Source organism: Octopus sinensis, linkage group LG2 (assembly GCF_006345805.1).
Source record: "Octopus sinensis linkage group LG2, ASM634580v1, whole genome shotgun sequence".
Classification (NCBI taxonomy): Eukaryota; Metazoa; Mollusca; class Cephalopoda; order Octopoda; family Octopodidae; genus Octopus; species Octopus sinensis.
The window spans coordinates 100,928,501-100,950,880 of NC_042998.1; the positions used below are offsets into that span (position 1 = coordinate 100,928,501).

The 22,380-nt window shown below is 38.1% G+C and overlaps 1 protein-coding gene across 1 annotated transcript in view; it reads left to right on the forward strand.

Moving 5' to 3' along the window:
- The first annotated feature begins 10,557 nt into the window (after nt 1-10,557).
- Nucleotides 10,558-22,380, forward strand: part of LOC115208765 — a 29,037-nt gene continuing 17,214 nt past the window's right edge. Inside the window, exon 1 of the mRNA XM_029777083.2 lies at nt 10,558-10,690. The gene's annotated coding sequence lies outside the window, so the exon portion shown is untranslated. The remainder of the gene's footprint in view (nt 10,691-22,380) is intronic.

The window sequence follows — 22,380 nt, forward strand, 5'->3', positions numbered from 1 at the left end:
AGAATGCAAAATTCAAAGTGCTTAAGATGCAATGTTGACTGCTGAGACATGAGAAGTGCCAAAACTTTTCCTGAAAGGGCAGTGAGTCGCTTGTAGTGGAAAAAAGTGTTGTTTGTCTGCAAGAGCGGTAGGTCACTTGCAGAGGTTATGGTTAGGGTTAGGCTGCAAGGGCGGTGGGTCGCTTTCAGAGGCTGGAGGTGTTAGCATGTAGGAGCAATGAGAAAGCAACTAAAATCCTAGAATGTGGTGCATGTGTGTATGAACATTGAAACAAGTCAACGTATAGTATATACAATATTCAAAAATATGTACATACATCGGTAAGGTCTCAGTTTTAGACGCAGCAAATGATTTTAGCTCAATAGAGGCGATTGATTGGTTAAAATACGATAGATTAAACTACGTTAAACTTACAAATTACAATTTTCTCAAGAAAGCCAAGAGAAAAAAATGTTTTATTTTGACACATTCTACCAGTATACGAAGTTTAAAAGTGTATAGTTAACTAGAAATTGTGTTGAAAACTGCCGTTCAAAAGGAAAAGATCCAAAAGCCACACTACTGCCTTGCATGAAGCTGCTGACTTACCACTGCACAAATGTGCTTGCTCTCCTCTCTGCCTTTTATACTGCCACTGTAGCGGTTTCCGCGCTACGGAGCTGGTTGAAATTAGGCCGCAACCGCTCAGACATCATCCACCTGACTTGTTTCTCTCCCTCCTGTCATTGATATTATGTTTTCCCTTCCCTCTGAGGCTCATATCCCGTACTAATTACTTCGTCCAATTCTTCCTACATCACTCATCTGGAATTTCTTCCCTGTCGCTATCAACATTAATCGCATAGATTTCCCTGAACTACAAGGGTCGGCGAAGGTCATCAGTACGTCCGTACTTTCAGGCTATCTATCTATCTATCTATCTATCTATCTATCTATCTATCTATCTATCTATCTATCTATCTATCTATCTATCTGTCTGTCTGTCTGTCTGTCTGTCTGCTTGCCTGCCTGCCTGCCTGCCTGCCTGTCTGTCTGCCTGTCTGCTCGTCTGTTTGTCTGTTTGTCTATCTGTCTGTCTGTGCACACGTACGTATGTATGTATCGTCTTGTCTATTTCTTAGTTTATAATCCTTACAGAAATCTCACCTGAAGTCTACCATGAACAATAGCGACATAATCTAACCTTCAGTTAAATTGTGTCAATTGAAATAGGTTGCTTCTATAACGTTCTCCAGAAGAATTCTACCACACCTTAAACAGACTAATGCATGATATTCTGAAATAACAAAACAAGATGTAAGATAATTGTATACTCTTGTAGCGTATTTGATATCTTCATTGTTTGAGAGACACATTAGGAATGATCTCGTTTGAGATTACATCCATCTTTGGCTAGTTTGACCCTGTTGCGTCCACTGCACTGATTGGTTGGCATTTGGCGCGGTTTATCTCTCGACTTATTTCGCGCCAGTGTGTAAGCCAACCAATCACGGCCTTCGGATAAAATGCTTCATTTGAGCCTACCCCAGGCTTTAAAAAGGCCAGCATTCACTATTCCGAGTCTTTGGCTCTAGACCTTCTAAGGTCTAGTCACTGACCACAGAGCTACTCAGCCGTGTTCCAGTTCCAGCGACAGTCGACCAGCTAGCTAGCCATGAAGACGCTATTATACACTAGCGACAGACAGGACTTTCTACATCTCCGTCGCCTTCTTCTGAACGTCATCTCCCTCTGCCGCCGCCACTACCATCTTCGTCCTTCACCTCTGCGTCATCTCCATCTCCGTCGACTTCAGCAATATGTACACATCAACACGACCAGGTTTTAAACTCCCGCTGTTTGTGAATATTTCACCGAGGTAAAACAGTTGCAGTCTACCTGAAAGAACTTTCTGTAACAAGAGACTCGACACGGCATTGAGGCCTCAACCGCGGCTTGACATGTGCCCCAACCGGCCTCTGCCTCGTGCCCCCAACATCTTGTTATAGAACTTGCTATCGTGTGCCTCACTTACGAATTGGTAAACAAATTCCATCTTAACTCTCTATGCTGAGATTCATCTTATGCTCTGTATTCTGTTATATGCATACACCATTATTCGTACTTTCTGTCGCACACACAAACACACAAACACAAAACCCTATGCGCACGCATCCAGACACAACACTTTGCTAGCACTCACACACACTATCTTTGTACACCTTGTAAATAAAGTCTTCTTCTTCTCTCTCAAACGGTAGAACGGTTTTGTCGTCCTTCATTCATTCCTTTGGCACTGTATTTTATAGTATGCATTTGGCTTCTTATTTTGTTAGGGGCGACCGTGCGACGTTCAAAAGGAGACATTTGTCACCAACTCTTTACATACGGTCGGATTCCCTACACTCTTGTCGATTTTTCAAGATAAGTGGGTCAGTACGCTTGATCTTTACTGACCCTCGTGAACAGATAAAAATTGATGCTGTTGTTGTTCAGCTTGAACGTCCGTAGATGAAGGCCTGCAGGATAAACGTAAAGAGAAAAAGAGCATGGGGCTTAGTCCGAATGCTTATAAACAAAGTGAACACAGCTTAAAGGCAACCAAGAATCAAATTAAGCAGGGCGAATGTGTTATGTTGGTACCACATTAGTGCACAGTCTATCTGCTAATTTATATTTTAACGTGCAGTTTAACCCTAACCCTAAACCTAATCACAAACCCTAACCTTAATTCTAACCCAAATCCTAACCCAGATCAGGTAATTTCACAGCATAGGCTACGGATTCTGAAGTAGACCGCATGCTAAAGAAGCACCATTATGTCTGACTCTGATCAATATTCATGCACGCCAGTCATAGTCCAGATCGTTGTTGCTGTTTAGCACAAGATTATTTCGCTTGTACAGAAAGTGATCAAAAGTTGTAGTAGACAACTTAAACGACTCGTCTAATGGTTGGGATTTTATCAATAACGCATGCACTATCACTCTGTTGCGTAGGTATCTGTTTTCGCACCATGTTTCAATGGATGAGAAAACAGCTGTGTATTGTGCAATGCATTGTGGAGCAGAGAGCAAGATGTCTTTGCAGTATCATTCTGTTGCATGGTTATTTGTTTTCGCACCATCACTTACTTAATTGTGTGTTCTCCCCATTCACACAGTATGTTCAAGGCGGCCTTTCGCTCTAATATCGATCAATCGAGTACTGTGATTCGTGTGTGTTCGCGCGTTCTCCCTGTCTTTTGCTTATTAGGTAAGACTTTAAACTACATCCGTTAGTGGGATCCTGGTTTGGGAGTTCCAGGGTATTGTGGAGCTTGGAATCACTTGTTTGTCCCAGGTCTACTCTTGTTCCTAGGTCTATTCTGATAGGGAATAGTAGCACCAGTCAAGGTTCCATTATGAGTTAATTAGTATATTAGAGCCTGTCTGCTGATAGTAAAGATTAGATCTTGCAGACTCTGCGGAAGACATCTTCATGTTTCAACGGATGAGAAGACAGTTGTGCATTGTGGAAGAGAGAGCAAGATGAAGCAAATAAGATGTTTTGATTATCCACTGCATCCGCCACCATTCCCAGTCGTTTTGACCTAGTCTTATCACTGGATTGAAGATGGCCACAGGCACGAGAAAGTGGTTCACGGTGCACAACTTTTCTTTATTTTAAATAGTCACTGCACAAGTCATCAGACATCCTTAAGGTTGGCTAGATGGTCCTCGTCCACCCGACAGATGACCATATGAGTAAAAACGATACGGTTTTTCAAATAAAAATTTCCTTTTGCTTTATTAACCCACATCATTTGATATCATAATTCTCCACATGCACTTGAATGCACATACTCATGACAAACTTGCCACACATACGTAATGTTATATATACATTATCAATATAACGCATTTCCACACACACACATACGTGTTCATCCACACTTATTTTCAGTCCCATAACTGTTGTTACAATGAAACGCACTTTGTGAAAAGTGTTTTTCGCTGACACAATCATGACAAACTATTATTTACAGAAAATTCGGATTGAATATCTGAATTGTAATCATTAACTTTATCATATCTGGAACGTGAATCGTATTTCACACTGTTCTCTAATTTCGTTTTTATAGCTGCTGTTTTCTTTATTATATACTGAATTAGGCATAATTAAATCTCAGAATGAGATTGAAACAGTAATCGCTCGATAATGTAAAGTATAGAAGCCATCTTATCATGGCTAACCACATTGGGGAGGGGGTGATACTGTAGCTTTATAGCCCCAAGAGATCTTCGTCTCAAGCTGGCTTTAGACACAATATCAGTGTCCTTGGAGTATTTGCAAAGGGAGGTCATCCCTTCCTCGCAAGCCTGAGTGATACGCTCGAACTAGTTTCGGGATTGTTGTCCCTCGTCAACGGGCGGTAACCACCAGGTAGCGATGAAAGTGAAGGCTTCTTTGCAAATATATATAAGTTTTTCTAATGGCGTCTGCCACTGATGTCGAAAAACGAACAGTACTCATTCTGAGATTTAATTATGCTTACTGTTCGTTTTCGACATCAGTGGCAGACGCCATTAGAAAAACTTATATATATTTGCAAAGAAGCCTTCACTTTCATCGCTACCTGGTGGTTACCGCCCGTTGACGAGGGACAACAGTTCCGAAACTAGTTCGAACGTATCACTCAGGCTTGCAAGGAAGGGATGGCCTCCCTTTGCAAATACTCCAAGGACACTGATATTGTGTCTAAAGCCAGCTTGAGACGAAGATCTCTTGGAGCTATAAAGCTACAGTAACACCCCCTCCCCAATGTGGTTAGCCATGATAAGATGGCTTCTATACTTTACATACTGAATTAGGTTTTACTGAAAATTTTCATTGCACACGTTCTATTAAGCAAAGGTACAATGAATAACTTTACGTGTGTTTGCTTAGGTAAACTTATTTATATTTGAAAGAATAAATTTACTGTCTTGAACCACGGTAGCATCTTCATGTCGGTCTTTTTCTTGTTCTTGATAACGCAACGTATTTCTGGTCTCTTATATGTCTTTCCTAGTCACGGAGTCAATCCATCTTATCCTTCGTGACCACTTCCTTGTTGTTTAAAGCAGAACTTCTTAAACTTTTTTTAACATCCTTTCTTTTACTAACACTTTTTCAACATCCCCTTGCAAAATTAAATACACAAAAAAATGCTACCGACAGGTTGGTCACTATTAAAAGAATTCTTGGAATCTTAAAATAACTTTTCAATTACATATACGACCAGACGATCTGCACACAGAATAAAAGTTTTAAAAATTGAGGGAATTAACAAAGAAATATCGCCTACAACGCCCCACTCCACCATCCCGGGGCAGTGTCGCTTACTTTGAGAAGCACTGGTTTAAAGCATGAAATCAAAACTACATTATCTGTCTGATTCCCTTTTAAAATGTCAGGGTGTGATTTGATGAAGTTTCAGTAGCGTTAAACACGCACAAACCTTCAGTCGCAGTGCTCAGGCGACAATCTTTGAGAGAAACATCCAACCTCCTCTTGGATGGTATATTTATTAGATGTTAGGTTTCTTTAAAAAATGCGGTCTATAACGAGTTATTGTAACAATACGACTTAATGTCGCACAGTAGTTCACGGATGCTAATTATTTCGGTGTTTACTATTTTTTCTTTCTCCTGTAGCGTGTGGTATGATAAGATATAGTGGCAGTTTATACATATATAAATGTATAGTTTAATTATAACATCTTCATTTATGTTGTAAATTTATTTTATGTTATTAAGACCTGAAGAGTGGCTATGTATCGTTGGATCGAAGGAATATTAATTTTAGAGATTATCGATTTTGATATTGTCGATTTGAATACATCGTCACGAAACGCGCGTCGTCGCTTTAATGTGTATTATTTAGTATAGACATTTTTAGTACAATATTAATAATAATATATTTAAATTTATACTTTATTATAGATAATATCTTTCATTATTAACTGAATTACTTAATATATATATATATATATATATATATATAGAGAGAGAGAGATAGATAGATAGATAGATAGATAGATAGATAGATAGATAGATAGATAGATAGATAGATAGATAGATAGATAGATAGATAGATAGGGACAAAATAATGGAAATACCTTAAAATTTCAAATAAATTTATTTCAGTATGGAGTAGGACTCCCTTTGGCAGTAATTACAGCTTGAATTCTATGAGGTATGGACTCGTACAAAGTTTGAATTGTTTTCAAAGGAAATTTTGTCCATTCTTCAGCTAAAACAGTCTCCAGTTCTTGTGATGATGGTGGAGGATATCGACTCCTTACTTGTTTTTCTAAAATGCACCATAAATATTCAATAATATTAAGATCTGGGGACTGTGGTAGCCAGATAAGCTGTTCAACTTCACTAGAATATTCCTCGTGCCATTCAGTAACAACTTTAGCAGTGTGAATTGGGGCATTATCATCCTGAAAGATTGCGTTTCCCTTCGGAAACAGTTCCGCAACAATAGGCTGAATTTGATCAGATAAAAATGCTTAGTCTTGACTATTAAATCTGCCATGAAAGGAAACTATTGGGCCGGTGGATTTCCAAGATATAGCCCTCCCGCCGATCATCACAGATCCTCCTCCATGTTTAACAGCTGGAAGAAGGCACTCTAGGTCAAATGCTTCTTTTGGCTGTCTCTACACGTATACTAGGCCGGTGGTCGGAAATAAGGTAAAGGATGACTTGTCCAAATAAATAACATTCTTCCACTGTTCTAGGGACCAATTCTGTAGATTTTTACTCCACTCTAAACGTTTTGCAGCATTTGATTTGAAAGTAGTGGTTTTCTGATTGCAGCCCTCCCGTGAAATTCGGTTTTGTGCAGCTGCTGGCGAATAGTTTTTGTGGAAACTGAGTTCTCGAGGTGGTCATTAAGCTCTGCAGTAATTTTGGGATCTGTACTTTTGTGATCCTTTCTAACAATTTGCGTGAGAGTCCGATGGTCCCTACCTGAAAGTTTTGGTTTTCTTCCGAAGTTTTGTTTCGACGAGAAGGTTTTTCCGTCTTTTTCAAAGGCTGTCATTATTTTCGAGACAGTACTTCTTGACACACCAAATATTTCGGCTGTTTTCGTTACACTAGCGCCTGCCATACAAGCACCAACAATTTGACTTCTTTGAACGTCCGATAGATCTGTCATTTTAATGCATTTTAATTACTTTTTCTGATGATATCTGAAAAGAAACAGCAATTTTAGCAAAACATATTAAACACAAGTAATAATAAATAAAAAAAACATTAAAATAAACAAGCTTTTGACGGTTTTATAGATATTTCAAAATTATGATTCTTTGATGCTATGGTGTTTCCATTATTTTGTCCAACATCTATATATATATTTATTGCTACAATTTGTACAAGGCTTCATGAATATATATATATATATATATATATATATTATATATATAATATATATATATATATATATATATATATATATATATATATATATGTATATATATATATATATATATATTATATATATATATACATTTATTTATTTATTGCTACAATTTGTACTAAGCTTCATGAAATATAGACAGTGTCAAATTATCAGAACATCGTATTTACAGGAGTTGAAATCTTCATTATTAAACTGATCTGCATATAGCTGCAAAAATATATGGCGTTGATTCTTCATCATTTCCGAGTTGTTATATAGCTGTGAAAATAGCTATTTGGACAATCGCGCTAGTTTGTGTATGTAGATGTAAAAATAGCTGAAGAGGAGAATTTGTCTAGGGCTGAAACGAAGGAAATCCGAATTCGCACCAAAAGAGGCTGCTTATAACGCCGTTGCTGAAGGAATTTTCTAGAATTACTACGTGAATACTTAACCATCATTGGTTGAAAATGGGATCTGCATATATGATACACGTGAAATCCGTATGCGATCGAGCATGAAAATGAAAATGAAATCAACCGCGATACTCATATAGGTGTAGCGGACGCTTAATGAAATTCTCTCCCTCTCTCTCTCTCTGTTATATATAACATAAATACGGACGTAGCAGATAACAGCTAACCTTCGGCCGCTTGGATCCTGTTGTGTCCACAACTCTGATTGGTTGGTATTGGCACAATTTGTCTCTTGCTCTATTACGCGCCAATAGGGAACCCAACCAATCGCAGCCTTCTGATAAGGTCCCGCGACACAGTCTTCTAAAGCTCAGTTGGAGCCTCCTAGCCCCTATAAAAGGCTAGTTTTCAACACCGTATTTCGTCTTTGGTTCTAGACCTTCTAATGTCTAACCACTGACCACAGAGCACACAGCCAGTTCCAGCGACAGACAACACCAGCAGTTCACATTGGAGACTCAACTTCGTCCAGCAGCATTCAGGACCACCATCTCCATCGTCTTCATCTTAACAACGCCAACGACATCTCCACGTATCCCATTCTGTCAACGTCCTTGTATCCCGCTCTGTCAACTCCAGGTGATGCACTGTAATCTCCTATGGCAAACAAGGTATCCCTGTTGGAGATACTTTCCACGACAGATCACAACTGAGTGTAGAATGTCTCCTTCACAGACCTGTCACTCATGGTAGTCGGAGCATACACTGCAACCAAGGAAAGGACACTCAAACAATATGCAATCCTCTGTCACATAATACACTTGTTGACAGCCGGCACACATAATACCATTGAAACCAGCCAGTCGGTCGCTGCAATTGCTACCTCACCGGTATGCCAACCATCAGAGTTCTCAGATCAGTAGTAGGTATAACCCCCGGTTGAGGCGTCGCTTCTCTCTGGTCAACACACTTCTGATAGGGTCGTCACAGCAACTCGCGCACAGTTGAGCTCCTTAGACATCAAAGGCAGACGGGAATCGTCACTCAGTGAGAAAACATTCCAGATTCCCATCCGAATAGACCTCCCCAGGTTGAACCGAGATTTCCTACACTTGGCGGATGACACCGTTGCACCACTAAAGTGACATCCCTCCAGAATACTGTCGGCGGATGGTCCCGACGGCTTTACCCCAGTCACTTCATGCTTTATAGACAGTTGAGGAGAGAACTTTTTGGGTTTGTACAAGAGGTTGTTGTTGGTAAGGGTTTTATGAGGTTGGAGTGCAGATCCTGCATCAACTTCTTTTAGTCGCTTTTACGACACGCAGAGGAAAAGTTGGGTCTATTTTTTGGCATGCCGGTCTCCACACGGCATAATTTCCGCTAAGAATGTAAATTAATTTTGTGAAATTATCTCCCCTTTTCTTTGAGAGTCGCTAACAATTACTGTTAGGTTTTTGCTTTCTTTCTTCAACTAAAAAGGAAATTTCAATTGGAAATTTTTTCCGCGTTTCATTCAAAACATTAACTAATAACTTATTTATCCAAATGCATGACATAGACCTACTTGAGTCTTTTGCCCGGCGGAGTTTCGGAATAGCTAATAATACCTCAAGAAGAAGGAAAAGGGCAAGCAACTGGGAAAACTTATTTCTTTTTGATTTGTTGTGTTCTTGTATTTCGTACAACGGATATTACAATTACGAAGGAATTTTACCCTCTTAGGTGCCCTTTCCCTTTTCCGTGAGGTACTGATTGCTATTCCGAAAGTCCATCATTTCCATTATCTCATTTTAATGTCTGATTAAAAACAAGTTTCGCAAGAAGGCGCTTTATCTTGAAATTTGGTGCGGATTATCTTAAGTAAACCCCTGTAATGTAAACCGATCCAGTCACCTGACAACTGAGATTAAAGAAAAAATGGAAATGGTATCGTTGCTCATCCCAGGTTCATCAGAGCCATAATTTTCGGTGAATTAAAAAAAAGAAAAACCTTCTTTTTTCGGAAAGTATTTTACTTAGAACTTAGAGTTAAGCTATTGAATTAGATACTTATCCTTCGTCTTAAAGGTTGTTTGTACTAAGGGAATTTAAAAAAAATGTTAAAAGTATAAATAAATGAAAGTAGCAGCTGGTTGAATCAACTGAACGTTGATGATGGCACCAGTTCCCGGCCTTGTGTTGTATGTCAAGCAAAAGGCACTTGTTATAGCACATCGCGATTAGCAACAGAACTTTTTTTTAAAATTGATTAATTTTTTTTCGGTTGTTAGCAATGCTGGAATCACGTTTTTCTTTGTTCAAAACCAACTGAATAACTGTTTCCTAGACGCTTAACGAGTCAAATTTTTCTTTTTCTTTTTTATGTAAGAGCTTTCTCGGTAATACAGTAAATAGAGAGAGCGAAAAAATACTCGCAAAATACGCTAAAATAGAACCTGGAGAATTTATCCCGAAGTATTAGAAACAATGGAATTCATCATCCAATCATTTAAAAAGCGGTAAATTTATCTGAAAACATTATCATGGTTCCTTAAAATTCATAAAGTTTACTTTCAGTAAATAATTCAAATACAAGCATTTTGCTTATTAATTCATGATAAGATTGTATCGTTATAAAATTAATAATCTCTAGAGAAAGAAAGAATTCACAACCGAAAAATTCAAGACAAAAACGAGAACTGCAAATGGAATGAATTTACACTGAGGATATTTTCAGCTTGCACCGGTTAGAACGGAAATAGGCATTGTAGGCTTTTTGGAGGGTTGTAAACATACATACTTCACCTTTTTTAAAAATTAAATATTTTCCTAAAGCTTCTTATTAAAATTTGGTGTATATATTTCCATCATGATTGGTAAGTTTTAATATGATTTTCTTTAAATTTCTAATACGTATCTATTTAAGGAATTCTATAACAAAGATGTGTTACTTACCTAATATATATATAATTTCGGCGATCTCTTTATTGTCTGCCTTTTTTCTTCGTTTCGAGAACCTGTTGTGAACCTTTTATTCATTTCTCTCGTTACAATTAAACCAATTAATTATACTTAGAATATATTTTCATCCAGCATTGCTTTTCATTTCATTCCCAAGAATTTCTATATTCGGCAAATCTTAGATTTGCTTATGTTTCCATATCATTATCTCTTTTTATTTATTTATTTTTTATTTTTGCAATTTAGTCTGAGAAAGAGGATCGATGCCCATTTCCTTTTTAGACCCTTTTCGACTAGACTATAGAGATAGTTCGATTAAGTTTAATACTTTAATCGTATTTTTATTTATCCATATAATTACCCTACAACTTCACTCTAATATTAAACAACAATTTCAAAGAACATACCTGAGTTATGAGTGTATTCCAGTGATGAAGAAATATAATTCTTTCGTCTGTTATCTCCGATTTGAATCCATGTTTAGATCTGTATTTTTTCTTCTTAATTCAATATTTTCATATCTATCAGAATTTCAGGTTTATTATTGAACCAATTCAGTAGAAATTTCAGAGCGATTATAAGCTTTATTCTTGTACAGATTCTAAACTCTGAGTTTGTTTAAATAGAATTAGCTGATAGTTCTAGCTGATTAAGTGACCGAATACAGGTTCCTTTGTTAGCTCATTCGGGCTTGCTGTGATTTATGAAACATAGACGGGGTGCCCAGAGGGTAGCATAATCCATAATAGATCTACTATATTGTTTATCTATTGTTATTGTTTCAAAGTGAGTGCACTTTGAGTGTTTATGCATCATATTGCCCTTTACTCCGTCTTTTGTGTGTGACGAGAACGTTGTAGAGTTGTTGTAAGCAATTTCTAGTCATCATCATCATTGTTTAACGTCCGCTTTCCATGCTAGCATGGGTTGGACGATTTGACTGAGGTCTGGCGAACCAGATGGCTGCACTAGACTCCAATCTGATCTGGCAGAGTTTCTACAGTTGGATGCCCTTCCTAACGACAAACACTCCAAGAGTGTAGTGGGTGCTTTTACGTGCCCCCAGCACGAGGGCCAGTCAGGCGGTACTGGCAACGGCCACGCTCAAATAGTGTTTTTCATGTGCCACCTGCACAGGAGCCAGTCCAGCGGCACTGGCAACGACCTCGCTCAAATGTATTTTCACGTGCCACCATGCAATTATGCATATGTTGTTCACTGTACTTCTTGGTTGCATTTGATATTCTTTGATGTTTCTGGATTGAAGAGAGATGGGAATGTATAACGTCTTAGCTTTACTCTGTTTCGAATTAAGTTTCTAACGGGTTGATGTAGGGTGTGACTTGGTAGATAGAGGTAACTGTGATGCCTGCATTATGGAGCCGTGTTTTTGGAAGTTTGGGCTGGTTGTGGAAGTATAAGTTAAAAAGTATGTTTAATCTGCAGTATTCTTTTTGGAAAAGCACATATTTTAGACCTAAGCGTAAGTTTAATAATCCAAGAGAAAACTTACCAGTTACTATGTGGTGTTTGTTTTTTTGTATGGCTAAGAGGAGGAACTCTAATGGCCATGACTCTTTTCAGGGACTCCAAGACTGGTGGAAGAAGAGGAGGAATTTGTCCTGTGAATGGAGACATAGCCTGAATGTTTGCAAGAGTGAATCTGACAAAAGCATTCAAAGGAGAGGTAGAGGTGCTGAACTGGGCAATAGATTAAGCCTTCAACTAGAAAAGGAATGGTACCTCTGACTGGCTTCCACACAATTTCTGTCTATTCCACTAACAATACTTTGATCAACCCAGTGCTGTGCAGTGGGATTGAACTGTCCTGTATTCTTTATGTGAGGTTTGTGATAGTTGAGTCTAGTGGTTTGAATTTATGTTTTGAGTTAGCAAGGGGAATGTGTATGTTAGTGATATCAAGTAATTTCCTGGATATGCATAGATACCAATTTATTGCCACAAGAAGCCCCATCCCCCACAGTCACTATCACTGCACCTTTAAGCATCCTGATACATTTGTAGCATCATAAAAAACAACTATCTCTCCTAACAGAGATAAAGGGGACATATATGTTGTTATAACAGTGAGATCGTTTACTTTATTGTTTGTTGGTTGCACATTACTAGAGATTTGTACAAAAACACAGCTACTGACTTGTACTGATTGATTCCACCATGCCTGCTTCTGGTTTGGTTACCTCCAAATATACACAGATTAAAAAACAACCTGGAGTAGGAAGTCACAAAACGTACCCAGACTGATATACTGCATTCATACAGTTGACATCTCCATGATAATGTGCACTTTCTGGCCTTGTATTAGAGTTATGGTATATTTGTGGATTGCACCTTGTTATTTTTACTAACTACTTTGTGCTGTAGGTTTGCTTGATCAGGGTTGGGTAGAGATATGCAATAATAACAACTGTAATTTGATTAAGTTGTTAAAGAACTCCACTAATAGCAGCCAAATCTCCCTCAGATTACACACTACTATCTTAAAAGGGAGAGGGACACATTGGATAATGTGGTCCTGGTTACACTACTTGGTAAAAAGACAGGATCAAGGTTTGAGTTCCTTTGATCATAAGTCCACTGGATGAGAGCTGAACTGGAGTTAAACAACAACTACAGGATTTGTATTTTTTTTTAATGGGAGGGTTCTTGTTCAGAAGTGTTTATATCATTACTTGGAATATAGACACATTAATTCTCTTTAATCCTGCTCTGCTATTGATGAGATATGTGTTTATCTGGTCATCATTATCATCATCATCATCATTTAATATCTGTTGTCCTTGCTGGCATGAGTTGGACGGTTTGACCAGGGCTGGCAAGCTGGAAGGGCTGCACCAGATACCAGTCCGATTTGGCATGGTTTCTACAGCTGGATGCCCTTCTTAGTGCCAACCATTTTGAGAGGGTAATGGGTGCTTTCACATGCCACCGGCAGAGGTGCCATTTGTGTGATACCAGTATCTGCCACAATTGTGATTTTACTTGGCTTGATGGCTCTTCTTCTGAAGTATGACATAATGCCAAAGGTCTTGGTCATTCATCATTGCCTCCATGAGGCTTGACATTTGAAAGGTGCTTTTCACGTGCCACTGGCATTGGCCACCTTGTGTTTAAAAAAATGAAAACAACATAAAGAAAGCATATTACATACACTCATGCATGCACAAATATATAAACAAGGAAACAGAATGAAGGTATGAGCCATGGAAATAGTTAATAATGATGTTAGCAGTGAATTTCAGGTATAGTCAAATACAGTGAAAGAAATTATTTATTTTTTCTCATCTTCATCTTCATTTTCCATGTGAGCATGGGTTTGATAGATTTTGTCCAGCACAGCATCTCACCACATGTTACAATCCCATGTTAACCTCTTTGTGAAATTCAGCATCCTGAGATCAACCTCACTACTTCTTTTCATGTCTTCCTCTTATGAAAGGTTTCTTCCATTTGGATTATCAGGTAACAACTTAGAGAAGAAAGGTATGGAATAAGGAGAATGTAGAGGGGAAAGAGGAGCTATCCCAAGTTGACACTAGAAATAGCAGCCAAATTTCCCTTAAATCACACCTATACCTCCTAAAATAATGAAGGACTCACTGGACAGTGTAATCCTAAATACACAATATCTGAAAAAAGAGATGAGATCTTTGATCAAAGCTCTGCTTGATCAGAGCTAACCTAGAGCTTGGCATGTTTTATCCCAAGTAAATGTGAGCCTTTATGTGATTCCCCAACCAGACAGAAATAGAAACAAAATCTTCCACAAAATATTATCTTAAAAAGAGGAAGGATACATTTAATAATGCAGTTATAGATACATGTCAGAAGAAAGATGAAAGGGTCACAGCTAGAATACTTTGACCATAAGTTTGCTCAATCAGATCTGTGTTGGTTCTCATTATAAAAAGTAAATCTTCTTAATTCAAAGTTTCACTAATTCTGGAATCTAAAACCCCTTTCTGATGAAAAAAAAATGGTTGAAAACCATTGTGCTACACAATCACTTAACCCACTAGAAATAGCAGCTAAATTTTCCTTAAATAAAATCCTACCATCTTAAAAAAGGACACACTGAATATTATAGTCCAAGATATTCTACCAGATAAAAAAAAAGACTAAGTGGCCATCGCTGGAATGAACAATTGACATGGAGGTAAATGACAACAACCCCATTCTATTCACTTGACCCTCATGTTTGTCACATATCCATGTAAAATACTGTTATTTAATACATTTTTCTTAGCTCTGCATCATTCAGAAGCTGACTCTGCATTTAGCTATGTCCTTTTTCTACTTCTTACTACTGTAAAAGGCTCTGCTCTTCTGTTTATCTCTCAGCAAAAATCCTTCCTCTTCATATTTCCTCCAGCAAACAAAAACCTGCGATAGTTCAAACTGAACAAAAGCACATCATGCTTACTTAGCTACTCTAATTTCAAATTTCAAAATGTAGCAAGGATGCTCTGCCGGATGTGTAAAGTTAGCACAAATGAGAGTATAAGAGGAATCAATTGTGGTGATTGAAATAGACTGTGATGGGACAGATATAAAGAGGATTGCAGTTACATAAAGAAGTCCTTAACTAAGGACTTCCCAAAATATATATCAACTGGTACTTCTTTGAATCTACATACATCCAACAGAGGGATCTTTTAGCTTCCATACCTTTCTTCTTTAAGTTATGTTGTGCCTTTGAGTTTGTCTAGCTCTTATTCTGAGGCTGTTGAGCTCTTGTCTTTGCTGAGTATTACAAATTTTCACAGAAGCAGGAATTAATATTCACAACCAGTTACCTATCTCATTTCCTGCTGTAGCTGACTTCCATTTTTGCCTGATTGTTAGGTAATTAGGTAACTGATAAGTTTTATAAAGTTAGTATTGCAATACATGTCACCTGCCAAAATTAGGTCATGTGCATCTCAGATCTTCTTTCTTCATATCTATAACCTCTAAATACTTTGGAGTAAGCATCATAATGTTGTCAAAACATGTCTGTGTAAGTCACCACCCCTAATTACAAGTTCAGTGTTATTCATTGTAGTGATAATCTGTAAAAGGTTCTCATAGAAATGGCTTTTTTGCTTATTTTGCTAGTCCTGATAGGGGTGCATATTCAAAGATAACCATTACTGTGTGTTACCAATGACAAGTTTTAGCTTGATTATTCTGTTAGATATTCTAATTCAGTTAATTCATTCATTTCTCTGCCAATAATGTCTGCTTCACCTACCACAGCAGTGTACTTAAATTTGTACTTTTGTTCCTTGCTTGTGAAGTGTCTGGCTGAGGCTCCTTTCTATCTTACCTCTTGTACCCAGCACACATTTAAGTTCTTTTACTTTTAGCCAACTGGTGAAAGTAACAAACGTGTTTCTTGTTTATATCAGTCAACTCAAAGACTAGATCAGATCCCATGCTACACTTTCTAAAGTTTCAATTAATTGATTTTATTTGGTGGTGTTATCTTGTTAGTTCTGTTTAGATATTAAACTTCTTGAGAGGGAGTTTTTGTTTATTACTTTCTTCAATAATCCCTGTTAATCAGTTTTGCAACTCACTATATTATATATGTGAGACCCTGTTGTATTTTGACTTGGTATTTTTTATGCTGTCTATTCAGATTAGCTGCTCTTCTAGTCAGATTGTCTTTACTATGACTCTCAGAGTTTACACCTTTTCTATGCAGAATTTTGTTCAGAGTTAGTGCTCTCTCAATCATGTGATCTTTATGATGCTTGAGGAGCTGCTTCTCTCCATATTGCTGCTATAGGTGCTCACAGTGCAGTGATAGAAAGTTAGGAGCTTACAGTGGATTGGTAAGTTTGTTTTGAGTGTTCAAATACTTAAACTAGTTGCATTTCGAGTAGTAATGCGTATGTACTGTTGTGTTGGCAGGCTAGTGTATTTAACAACCAGCTGGTTGAGAATCTCTTGGTACTGTTGCAGTTACACATCTGGGGCAGATTGCTATGAATAAGCACAGGTGTTTAATAGAGGGAATCCCTATGGCAGTAGGTAAAGGGTAGGGATTTAGCTAAGGTTGAGTGAATGACAATTGTTGTTGTCTAACTCCAAGTGAACTTTGATTGAATGGATCCAAGATCAAAGGCATCCACTTAAGACTACTCACGTAAACATGTAGAAGCTCCCTCTATGTCTTATGTTCTCAGGATAGTTGGAGTAATCATGACAGGTCATATTTGTCATGATGGGGGTAGGGCAGGAAATTGGGGAGCCACATATTTTCTGAGCAAGGATATTTTAAGAAAAGTCCGTTAGAGCAGATATTAATTCACAAATAGACTTCAAAACCTTTTCAGTGAAAAAGTTCAAGAAAGAAAATCTTTATTAAAGCAGTATAATTTTGAGATAGTGAGAGAAAAAAAAAGAGAGAGAATTTGGTGGATTTTATAGTGATAGTTTTAAAATCATCATCATAAATAAATAATTATCTTCTCAGCTTAATTTCTCTTTAGTATTGTTGTGGTGAGAGTCATTGACACCTCTGTGGGTTTAGAAGAATGGACTAGCCAGACTCTTATAAAAAGTAGCACATTAGTTGAGATGAGAGAAGTTGTAGGCATCATTGAAAGTTTGTGGAAGTCATAGGAAGTCATTGAGATCATTGAGAGTTTGTATTTATTGGGGTATTGTGTTTAGTGAAATAATTTGAAGTATGTCATGTGAAGACAGTTGTGTCTGTCCTCGCATTGTGAAATATGTATATCCAATGTATAGAAGGATATAAAAGGTATTTGGTCCATAAATTCTCCGAAGTTGCTGTTGCCAGTGTTTGTTTGGCATATTTAGACATCATCATCATCATCTAACATCCGTTTTCCATGCTAGCATGGGTTGGACGGTTCGACTGGTGTTTGGGAAGCCAGGTGGCTGCATTAGGCTCCAGTCTGATCTGGCAGTGTTCGTACAGCTGGATGCCCTTCCTAATGCCAACCACCCTGTGAGTGTAGTGGGTGCTTTTTACGTGCCACTTGCACAGGGGCCAGAGGACACTGGTAACAGCCATAGTCGGTTGCTGCTTTTTACGTGCCACTGGCACGGAAGCCAGTCAAGGCGGTGCTGGCTTTTATGTATTGAGTATTCTTTTTCTCTTTTGCAGCTCTAAACACACATACACAGACAACCCCACCATACATATATACACACACACAGAATAAAACCAGTATAGTACTGAAAAGGCCATAGTTCAAGTGAGTAGTCAATATGTATATGTTAGGTAAAGGAATATATTTATCAGCTAACAATTTTTTGCTGAAATAGAGTGAGCTATCCATATGACTATTTGCTAATAAATATACATACATACAACATCATCATCATTGTTTTAATATCCACTTTTCCATGATTGCATGGGTCAGATGAGAGAGTACATTGGGGTAAAGTTTTCTATGGTCTGATATTCTTTCAGTTGCCAAACCCCTGGTGTGTGTTTAAAAAGTTCACTTCCCCAACCTTCTGTTTTTTGCTACTGATTTGCTCCTCATCCGGCAGCAACTGCAGCAGACTTAAATATAATCCCTTTTTGTTGTTTATCCTCCATCTCAATTCTGTTTGAGCAGATCTAGGGCCAGAAGATCTAGGGCAAGGCGGCGAGCTGGCAGAAACATTAGTTAGCATGCTGGGCGAAATGCTTAGCGGTATTTCATCTGCCGTTACGTTCTGAGTTCAAATTCTGCCGAGGTCGACTTTGCCTTTCATCCTTTCGGGGTCGATAAATTAAGTACCAGTTACGCACTGGGGTTGATGTAATTGACTTAATCCCTTTGTCTGTCTTTGTTTGTCCCCTCAATGTTTAGCCCCTTGTGGGCAATAAAGAAATAAAGAGTGTTTGAGTTGTGACAACTTTGTCATTTTTATAGTTACCTAGGTCTATTGAATGTTTTAGTTTATTTTTAAAACATGGAAGTATGAGGTATGTTTAGTTGTTATTACTAGCATGTTAAGTGACTGTAGCAGTGCTTTTATTTTTGTGTTTTTGATTGGAGAATGAAGTAGAATGGGAACTAACAAAAATAAACGACTTTGTTGTTATATGGCAGTCATGATTGTGGAAAGATCCAATTTCTTTGAAAAGATTCTATTTCACTGGTTCCTTTGAAGACCAAAACAACTAATTCCCACCTCTGGTTTTGCTTACAGCATAATTACTATTTCAAAATATTGTATCCTTTATAAGGAGCAGCCATGGTTATGTGGTTGCAAAGTTCACTTCACAACCACACAGTTATTGCTTTAGATTCCTCACCTTGTGTGGCTTCTTGTGCAAGTGTCTCATTCTCCTTGATGTAAACAGGTACTGCAGAATTACTAACAACTTCCTACTCTAAGCATGCAGCATTGTAAGACTGACAACTTAATCTGACGTGCTGAGATCAAATTCTTTTGTGAGCCTAAAGAAGACAATGAGTAACCACTTCAGTGTAATTTTTACTCTAGAATCACCACATAAAGACTAGTTCTTTATTGATGCTCCACCGAGCAAATGGAAGATGCATGTATGTGTGTGTATGTATGTATATATTTATGTCTAATAAAAGTATAAACAAGCAAACAGCTGGTATGAGGTCAAATTATGACATATATATATATATAAACATAAGGGTGAAATTGTTACAGGAGTATAGATTACAAGAAGTCGTTAAGGGATTAATTGATTAAAGTTCATAATCATTATGGTATATGCCAGTGCTCTCCCAGAATGCTTACATGGTAAGTCTGAATTATTAGTATTAGGTCAGATGGAATGTACTGAGGCAGATTTTCTATGGCTGGATGCATTTCTTCTCTCACAAACCCTCATCTGTTTTCAAGCGTAGTAATATTCCCCTATAGTTTGATAAGGTTTTTATTGAAGATTAGAAACAAACAAAATTGCTTGTATGACTGATACTTGTTTGCAGTCATCACATAATGTCAAGACAAGGGTACACAAACATACATGCTCATGCACATTCATACACACACATCCATGCATACATGCATGCTTCTTTTAGTTTCCATCTACCAAATAACACTCATAAAGCTTTAATTGGCCTGTGACTATAATAGAAGACACTTGCCAAAGGTGTTGTGCAGTTTGATTGAACTCTAGGCTATATGGTTGGGAAGCAAGCTTCTTAACCACACTTGTGCCTAGTCACACCAGCATTCCTCCTTGACTGAGTGAGGGTGCATTTTAGAGAGGAAGTGGTGGCTTTATTTATACATCATCATCATCATTGTTTAGCGTTTGCTTTCCATGCTGGCATGGGTTGGACGGTTCAACTGGGGTCTGGGAAGCCAGAAGGCTGCACCAGGCCCAGTCTGATCTGGCAATGTTTCTACGGCTGGATGCCCTTCCTAACGCCAACCACTCTGAGTGTAGTGGGTGCTTTTTACGTGCCACTGGCACAGGTGCCAGACGAGGAGGCTGGCAAATGGCCACGATCGGATGGTGCTTTTTACGTGCCACCAGCACGGTTTACGTGCCACTTGGCTTAGTCTGAGGAAGAAGGCAGTACTGTGACCATTTTCGAGGCCCTTATAGCTGATTAGGAGAAGGAAGTTATCCTTAGATGAAAGACCTAGTTCAAATGATTTCAACAGAGTTGACCCTACTAGAGGTATGCAAGTACCAAGTGGTGTGTTGAACTGACATTGCATCCCAGGCACTCATCTGCTTTGCCTGCTGATAGCCTTTCCAAAAAGCTGAAGCACTACAAAGTGCAGAGTTCCTAGCATCCCAGCATGCATAATATGTACATTGTTGTCTGGTCTTGCCTGCAATACTGTCATCATCATCTTCATCATCATTTAATGTCTGTTGTCCATGCTGGCATTGGTTGTGTGGTTTACTATTTGATCCCTCTGTGTGGTATCTTCTATTATAACCTAGAGCTGATCAATATCTCATCATCATCATCATCATCCTTTAATGCCTGTTTTCCATGTTGGCACGGATTGGACAGTTTGACTGAAGATGCCAAGCTGGAGAGCTGCACCAGGTACCAGTCGGATTTTAGTTTCTGTGGCTGGATGTCCTTCGTAATGCCAAAGTGCATGCTGGATGCTTTTAAGATGGTATCGCATGAACACTTTTATGTGGCACTGGCACAAGTGCTTTTTACATGGCATCTACTAAATGAAATCTGTTAAATGGAAATTGTGCGGAAGCTCAGTAAAAGGTGTACACATTATCGCTCACATTTTTGTAAATGCAATGCTTCTCAGCTATATGGTTCTGGATTCAGTGCCATTACATGGCACCTTGGGCATGTGTCTTCTACTATAACCTCTGGCCATCCAAAACCTTGTGAGTGAATTTGGTAGAGAGAAACTGAAAGAAGTTCATTGAATATATATATATATATATATATATATATATATATATACACACACACACATATATATATATATATATATATATATATATATATATAAATTTATAAATGAGGGTGAAAAATTGATATTAATTTAATAATACCATTAATTTAACACCGAGTGGCTTAGCACAAAAAAACTAGGGAGAAAATACAAATTTATACATAAATTATTAGAGAGTTACCACTATGTGGATAGCTCTAGTGCAATGTGTGTGTTTGTGTTTGCCCCCCCCCCACTGCTTGGTGTGTTTACATCCCCATAACCTAATAGTTTGGCAAAAGAGACTGATACAATAAGTACCACGTTTTAAAAAGATAAGTACTGAGGTCAGTTCATTTGACAAAAAATTCTTCACGGCTGCACTAAAACAAGTAAAAGATAAAAGATCTGATCCTCTGCCCCTATCCCCCTCACCTGTTCCCCCCCCGTATCCATCATATTCACCTCTTGTATCTTGAGGTAATGTCCTGACAAAATATCACCACCACCATCTTCTCTCCTTTTCCATCTTGGTCGCCATAGATCTCCTCTACAGCAAGACACCTGATCCTATCCCTTTGTCAGACTGTTGCCTCTCAACACTTGGTGTAAGCCACCTCCCTCAATAATACACCCTACTTCATTCAAGGAATCTTGTTTTGTGAGCTGCTTGGTGATGTTGCAAATGTCAATGACATGAAAAAGCACGCAAACCCACTGTAAAGTGGTTAGCTTTAGGAAAGGCATCCAACTGTAGAAATCATGTGAAAACAGACATTGAAGCCCAATACAGTCCTCTGACCTGTTGGATCCTGTCAAACCATCCTACTCATGCCAGCATGGAATATGGACACTAAATGATGATAATCATGATAAAGGCAGAATTTACTTAGGAATAATTTAGACTTTAGAGGGACAATATTGAATTGTTTAAAACTTGTATATTAATTAAATATATTTGCCAACTTACAAGTTTGGTATCAGTAATATATTAAAGTAATCATTCAGCTGGTTAAAATCCCTCTCTCTTCAAAAGATGGTCTTGATATCAAACAGAAGAACTAATTATTATGTGGGGTTATTCGTTTTCTGTTAAACATCTGAAGTATTTCTATGCCAGTGGGTGATGGTGGTTGATGGTAGTGCTTGTGGTATTGGGGTCAAATTCCTCTTTTGACAAAACTATGGACTCCTCCCTTCTTTGTTGAATATGTACAAA